The sequence below is a fragment of the Phodopus roborovskii genome, unplaced genomic scaffold (genome assembly GCF_943737965.1).
Source record: "Phodopus roborovskii unplaced genomic scaffold, PHOROB, whole genome shotgun sequence".
Classification (NCBI taxonomy): Eukaryota; Metazoa; Chordata; class Mammalia; order Rodentia; family Cricetidae; genus Phodopus; species Phodopus roborovskii.
In genome coordinates this window covers 21,122-27,760 of record NW_026125331.1, presented here as the reverse complement: position 1 = coordinate 27,760, position 6,639 = coordinate 21,122, and positions in this window count along the sequence as shown.

Genomic DNA, 6,639 nt, shown 5'->3' with positions numbered 1-6,639 from the left:
CCTCATCGTCCCTCCCATGTAGAGCCCTTCAGCACAACTCCAGCAGGCTCCATAGGCCCAGATACAGTCCTAGTCTTTCAGAAGAACAGGTGAGTGACCTCCCAGCTGAGCTTTGAACTCCCTAGAACCTGGTCCCCAGGAAACATCCCATGGCCCATACCCTTGCCCATAGCGCCAGCAGGCTACTCCTGCATACACCAAGTAAGACACTGCCCACTTCTGGCTAACATTCCTCAAAACTCACGCAACAACCTCAGACTGCACCCTCTCCTCTAGGCCCCATATTCCTGCCTACAACTTCAGAAGAAAACTCAGGCTTTACTGGAGGGCAGGCTAGGTCTAAATACCCAAGAAGACTTTGGATTTACTGACTTTACTAAAGACCAGACACGCCTCCCAAACCCCAGAAGAGAGACCTACACTGAAGACTTGCCAGTCACAAGAATCCTTGGTAACCTATGCCAGAAGACAAGAGAGGACAAAGAAACCAATAAACAAAACACCCACCCAACAAAAATACAGGAATTAACAACTATACCTATAATCATCTCAAATTCAGATGCCCAAATGCCACTATAGGAATGCAATCAACTGCCTATCCACTCGGGAACATCCTGAGTCTCAGCTTGTGGGATCTTTGACACCCATCACTGGGACTCTGCTGGAGCCTGAACTTTGACCCACATCACCAGGCCCCTGCCTGAGGAGAAACCTCCTAGAGAGCTTGGACTACCCAGAGCTACAGAAATGGAACTTCTAACCCACTTAAACCTGCTAGGGGAGTACCATAGAGAGAGAGAGAGAGAGAGAGAGAGAGAGAGAGAGAGAGAGAGAGAGAGAGACCCAAACTGCATCTACTGGAAGAAGCGATGGGAAAACAGCAATACAAGAAAACCCTAACAATAGAAACACAAGCATAACACCACCAGAATCTAGGGACTCTACACCAACTAGACCTGAACACCTCAAAGCATATGAAGCAGAAGAGAGCAACTTTAAAAATATCATCATAAAAATGATAGCAGCCCTCAAAGATGATGTGAGAAAATCCCTTAAAGAAACAGAAGAAAAAACAAAAAAATGGAAGAAATGAACAAATCTCCTAAAGAAACTACGGAAAGCCAAGAAAAAACAATTAAATAGGTGAAGGAAATTGTTCCAGACTTGAAAACTGAAATAGAGACAATAAAGAAGACACAAACTGAAGGAATGCTGGAAATAGAAAAACTAGGCAAACAGTCACTTAACAAACAGTATTCAAGTTATGGAAGAAAGAATGTCAGCTGCTGAAGATAAACTAGGGGAAATAGATTCATCAACCAAAGAAAATCGTAAAGCCAACAAATCCTTAACACACAACATCTGGGAAATGTGCAACACTGTGAAAAAGGCCAAACCTAAGAATAACAGGCATAGAGGAAGGCAAAGAAGTCCAGCTCAAAGGAACAAAAAACATACTCAACAAATCATTGAAGAAAACTTTCCAAATCTGAAAAAGGACTTGTCCATGAAAGTACAAGAAGCATACAGAACACCAAATAGACTGGACCAAACAAAAAAGAACCCTCGACACATAATAATCAAAACACCTAACATACAGAATAAAGAAAGAATATTAAGAGCAGTGAAGGAAAAAGGACAGGTAACATATAAAGGCAGACCTATCAAAGTTACACCTGACTTCTCCATGGAAACCCTCAAGGCCAGAAGGTCCTGGATAGATGTTCTACAAGTACTAGGAATCCACAGACGCCAGCCCAGGCTACTATACCCAGAAAAACTCTCAATCACTATGGATGGAGAAAACAAGATATTTAATGACAAAGCCAGATTTTCACAATACGTATCTACAAATCCAGCCCTACAGAAAGTTCTGGACGGAAAACTCCAACCCAAGGAAGTTAACTATGCTCACAAAGACATAGGCAATAGATAATCCCACTTCACCAGAACCCAAGGTAAAGCAGGGCTATTATATTCACAATAGCACCACCAACAACAAATCTAAAACAAACAAGCATTAACAATCAATGGTCCTCACTTTCCCTCAACATTAATGGTCTTGCCAATAAAAAGACACAGGCTAACAGAATGGATATGAAGACAGAACCCATCCTTCTGCTGCATACAAAAAATACATCTAAGCTTCAAAGATAGACATTACCTCAGGGTAAAGGGTTGGGAAAACATCTCCCAATCAAATGGACCCAAGATGCAAGCGGGTGTGGATATCCTAATATCTAACAAGTTAGACTTCAAACCAAAATTAATCAAAAGAGATGAAGATGGTCATTTCTTATTCATTGAAGGAGAAATCCATCAACACAAAGTCTCAATTCTGAACATCTACACCCCAAGTACAAAGGAACCCACGTTCGTAAAAAGAAACGCTACTAAAACTCGAACCTTACATAAAACCTCACACGCTTATAGTGGGAGACTTCAACACACCACTCTCACCACTAGACAGGACCACCAATCAGAAATTCAACAAAGAAACAAAAGAACTAAAAGAAGTTATGTCTCAACTGGGTTTAACAGACATGTATAGAACATTCCATCCAAACACAAAAGAATATACCTTCTTCTCTGCTCCACATGAAACTTCTCTAAAATCTACCACATACTAGGTGGCGTAACAAACCACAGCAGATACAAATGTATTGGAATAGTCCCCTGTATCTTATCAGACCACAATGCTTTAAAATTGGAATTCAATAACACCACAAATCGCAGAAAACCTACAAACTCATGGAAGCTGAACAATGTGCAATTGTACCACACCTTGGTCAAAGAAATAAAGAAAGAAAATAAGGACTTTCTAAATTCAAAGAGAATGAGGACACAACATACCAGAACTTATGGGACACCTTGAAACCAGTGTTATGAGGGAAGTTCATTGCACTAAGTGCCCATATGAAGAAAACAAAGGATAGTCACATTAGAGAATTAACTGCATAACTGAAAGCCTTAGAACAAAAAGAAGCAAACTCACCCCAGAGGAATAGACACCAGGAAATAATCAATTTGAGGGCTGAAATCAACAAAATAGAAACCAGGAAAACAATGCAAAAAAAATCAATGCAACAAACAGTTGGTTTTTTGAGAAAAATCAACAAGATAGACAGAACTTTATCCAAACTAACTAAAAAGCAGAAAGAGAACATGCAAATTAAGAAAATCAGAAACAAAAAGGGGAACATAACAACGGACACAGAGGAAATCCAGACAATTTTCAGGCCATACTTTGAAAACCTGTACTCCACAAAAGTTGAAAATTCAAGGGAAATGGACAAATTTCAGGATAACTACCACTTACCAAAATTAAATCAAGAACAGACAAACAACGTAAATAGACCTATAACCCGCAATGAAATAGAAGCAGTCATCGAAAGCCTTCCAACCAAAAAAAAGCCCAGGGCCAGATGGCTTCAGTGCAGAATTCTACCAAACATTCAAGGAAGAACTAATACCAATATTCCTCAAATTGTTCCACAGAAACAGAAGGTTCATTGTCAAACTCTTTCGACAAGGCCACAATAACCTTGGTACCCAAGCCTCACAAAGACACAACTAAGAAAGAAAACTACAGACCAATATCCCTGATGAATATCAATGCAAAAATACTCAATAAAATACAGGCAAATCAAATCCAAGAATACATCAGATAAATCATCCACCATAACCAAGTGGGCTTCATCCCTGGATCGCAGGGATGGTTTAACATACAAAAATCTATCAACATGATCCACCATATAAACAAACTGAAAAAGAAAAACCATATGATCATCTCCCTAGCCTTCAACAAAATTCAACACCCTTTCATGATAAAGGTCTTGGAGGGATAACAGGAGGGATAACAGGAACATACCTAAACATAATAAGGGCAATATATAGCAAACCAACAGTCAACATCAAACTGAATGGAGAGAAGCTTAAGGCAAGGCTGCCCTCTCCATATCTTTTCAATATTGTACTTGAAGTTCTAGCTAAAGCTATAAGACAACAAAAGGAGATCAAGGGGATCAAAATTGGAAAGGAAGAAGTCAAACTGTCTCTCTTTGCAGATGATATGATAGTTTACCCAATACTAGGGAACTCCTACAGCTGATAAGCACCTTCAGCAAACTAGCAGGATACAAGATAAACTCAAAAAATCAGTAGCCCTACTATATTCAGACGACAAAGAGGCTGAGAAATAAATCAGAGAAACATCACACTTTACAATACCAACAAACAACATAAAGTATCTTGGGGCAATGCTTACCAAACAAGTGAAAGACCTATATAAGAAGAACTTTGTATCTTTAAAGAAAGAAATTAAAGATACCAGAAAATGGAAAGATCTCCCATGTTCTTGGTTGGGTAGGATAAATATAGTAAAAATGGCAATCTTGCCAAAAGCAATCTACAGATTAAATATAATCCCCATTAAAATCCCAGCACAATTCTTCACTGACCTTGAAAGGATAATAATCAACTTTATATGGAAAAACAAAAGACCAAGGATAGCCAAAACAACCCTATACAATAAAAGAACTTCAGGAGGCATCACCATCCCTGACTTTATGCTCTACTACAGAGCTATGGGAATCCTGCACCTGATTTCTTTCCCAACTTCATTATATGCACTGATTTTCTTTACTGATTCTGTTCTGTATCTTTTGTTCTGATAAATTAAAGCTGGGCTGAATTCTATGAGCTCCCTGAACATGTATAAGAAAGCAAGCTTAGCAAGACATGGGGAGCAAGCCAATAAGCAGTATTATTCCATGGTCTCTCTTTCAGTTTCTACCTCCAGATTCCTGCCTTGAGTTCTAGGTTCTGGCTACTACGATTACCACTGCTCTAAACATGGTTGGGCAAGAGCCCTTGTGGTATGAATGAGCATCCTTTGAATATATGCCCAAGATTTGTGTAGCTTGGTTCCCAATTTTCTGAGAAAACACATACCGTTTTCCAAAGTTGCTGTGCAAATTTGCACTCCCACCAGCAGTGGAGGAGTGTTCCCCTTAATCCACATCCTCTTTAACATAGACTGTCTACTATGGGAAAATAAGGATCGGGGAAAACAGATAGGCTGAATAGATGTTTATTCAGGGAGAAACAACAGAGACAGATGAACACCATCAGGTTCCAGTCCCAAGGATGCCTCTGGATGCTCTCCTTCTCCATTCAGGAAGCAAGAGAGAGCTCCAGGGTTCCCAACCCCAGACCTAGTTCTTCCATGTCATGTCCGCCTCTGTCCCAACCCCCAATGGGTGTGGTCAATGCAACAGGTGTGGGCTGGTGGATATCTCACTACAACTGTCTTTAAGGTTTTTGATCTCAGCCATTCTGATAAGTGTAACATGGTATTTCAAAGTCATTTTGACTTGCATTTCCTGATAGCTAAGGGCATTTAAGTGTTTCTCAGCCATTTAAGATTCTTCTGTTAAGAATTCTCTGTTTAATCCTACATTCAAAACAGCTGGACAAAACAGCCCTACAGACTACAGCCAGGATATCTGAATCTTCTTCAAATCCACCAAGACAGCACCCCTTACCAGCAGGAAGTAGTTTGGAAAGAATGACGCCCAAATTCCCAAATATTGTGTATAAATGTTTGTTTTCATTTAATTGGACTGTTATATAAAATTAAATAAAATTTAAAAAAAAAAAGAATTCTCTGTTTAAACCGGGTAGTGATTGCCCACAACTTTAATCCTAGTACTCGGGAAGCAGAGGCAGGAACATCTCTGAGAGTTGGAGGCCAGCCTGGATTACAAGAGCTAGTTTCAGGACAGCTAGGGCTACACAAAAAAATCCTGTCTCCAAAAACCAAAAGAAAAAAAATAATTCTCTGTATAAATCTGTATCCCATTTTTAACTAGATTATTTAGTATTTTGATGTCTAGTTTCTTGAGTTTCTTGTACATTTTGGGAGACTGTGAGCCTCATAAAAAGAATTGGCAATGTTCCTTCTGTTTCTATTGTATAGAATAATTGGAGGCTTGTTGGTATTAGCTGTTCCTTGAAATTCTGATAGAATTCTGCACTGAGACCTTCTGTTCCTGGACTTTTTTTGGATGGAAGACTTATAATGGATGTTTCTATTTTCTTAGGGGTTATTGGTCTTTTTAAATAAAGATTATTTGGATTGGTTTAATTTTGGTATGTGGTGCCTATCAAGGAAACTGTCAATTTCTTTTAGATATTTCAATTTTGTGGAGTACAGGTCTTTGAAATATAACCTCATAATCCTCCGGATTTCCTCAGTGTCTACTGTTATGTCCCCTTTTTATTAGTTTGGGAAAGGGTTTGTCTATTTTTGGTGATTTTTCTCAGAGAACTAACTCTTTGTTTCATTGATTCTTTGTATGATTGTTCTTTGTTTCTATTTTATTGATTTTAGCTCAGAGTATTATTTCCTGCCATCTATTCCTCCTGATTGGTTTTACTTCTTTTTGTTCTAGAGCTTTCAGGTGAATGGTTAAGTTGCTAGTGCAAGCTTTCTCCAGATTCTTTATGTAGGCAATTAGTGCTATGAACTCTCCTCTTAGCACTGCTTTCATAGTGTTCCATAAGTTTGGGTTTGTTGTGGATTCATTTTCATTGAAGCCTAGAAAGTCTTTAATTTCTTTATTTCTTCCTTGACCC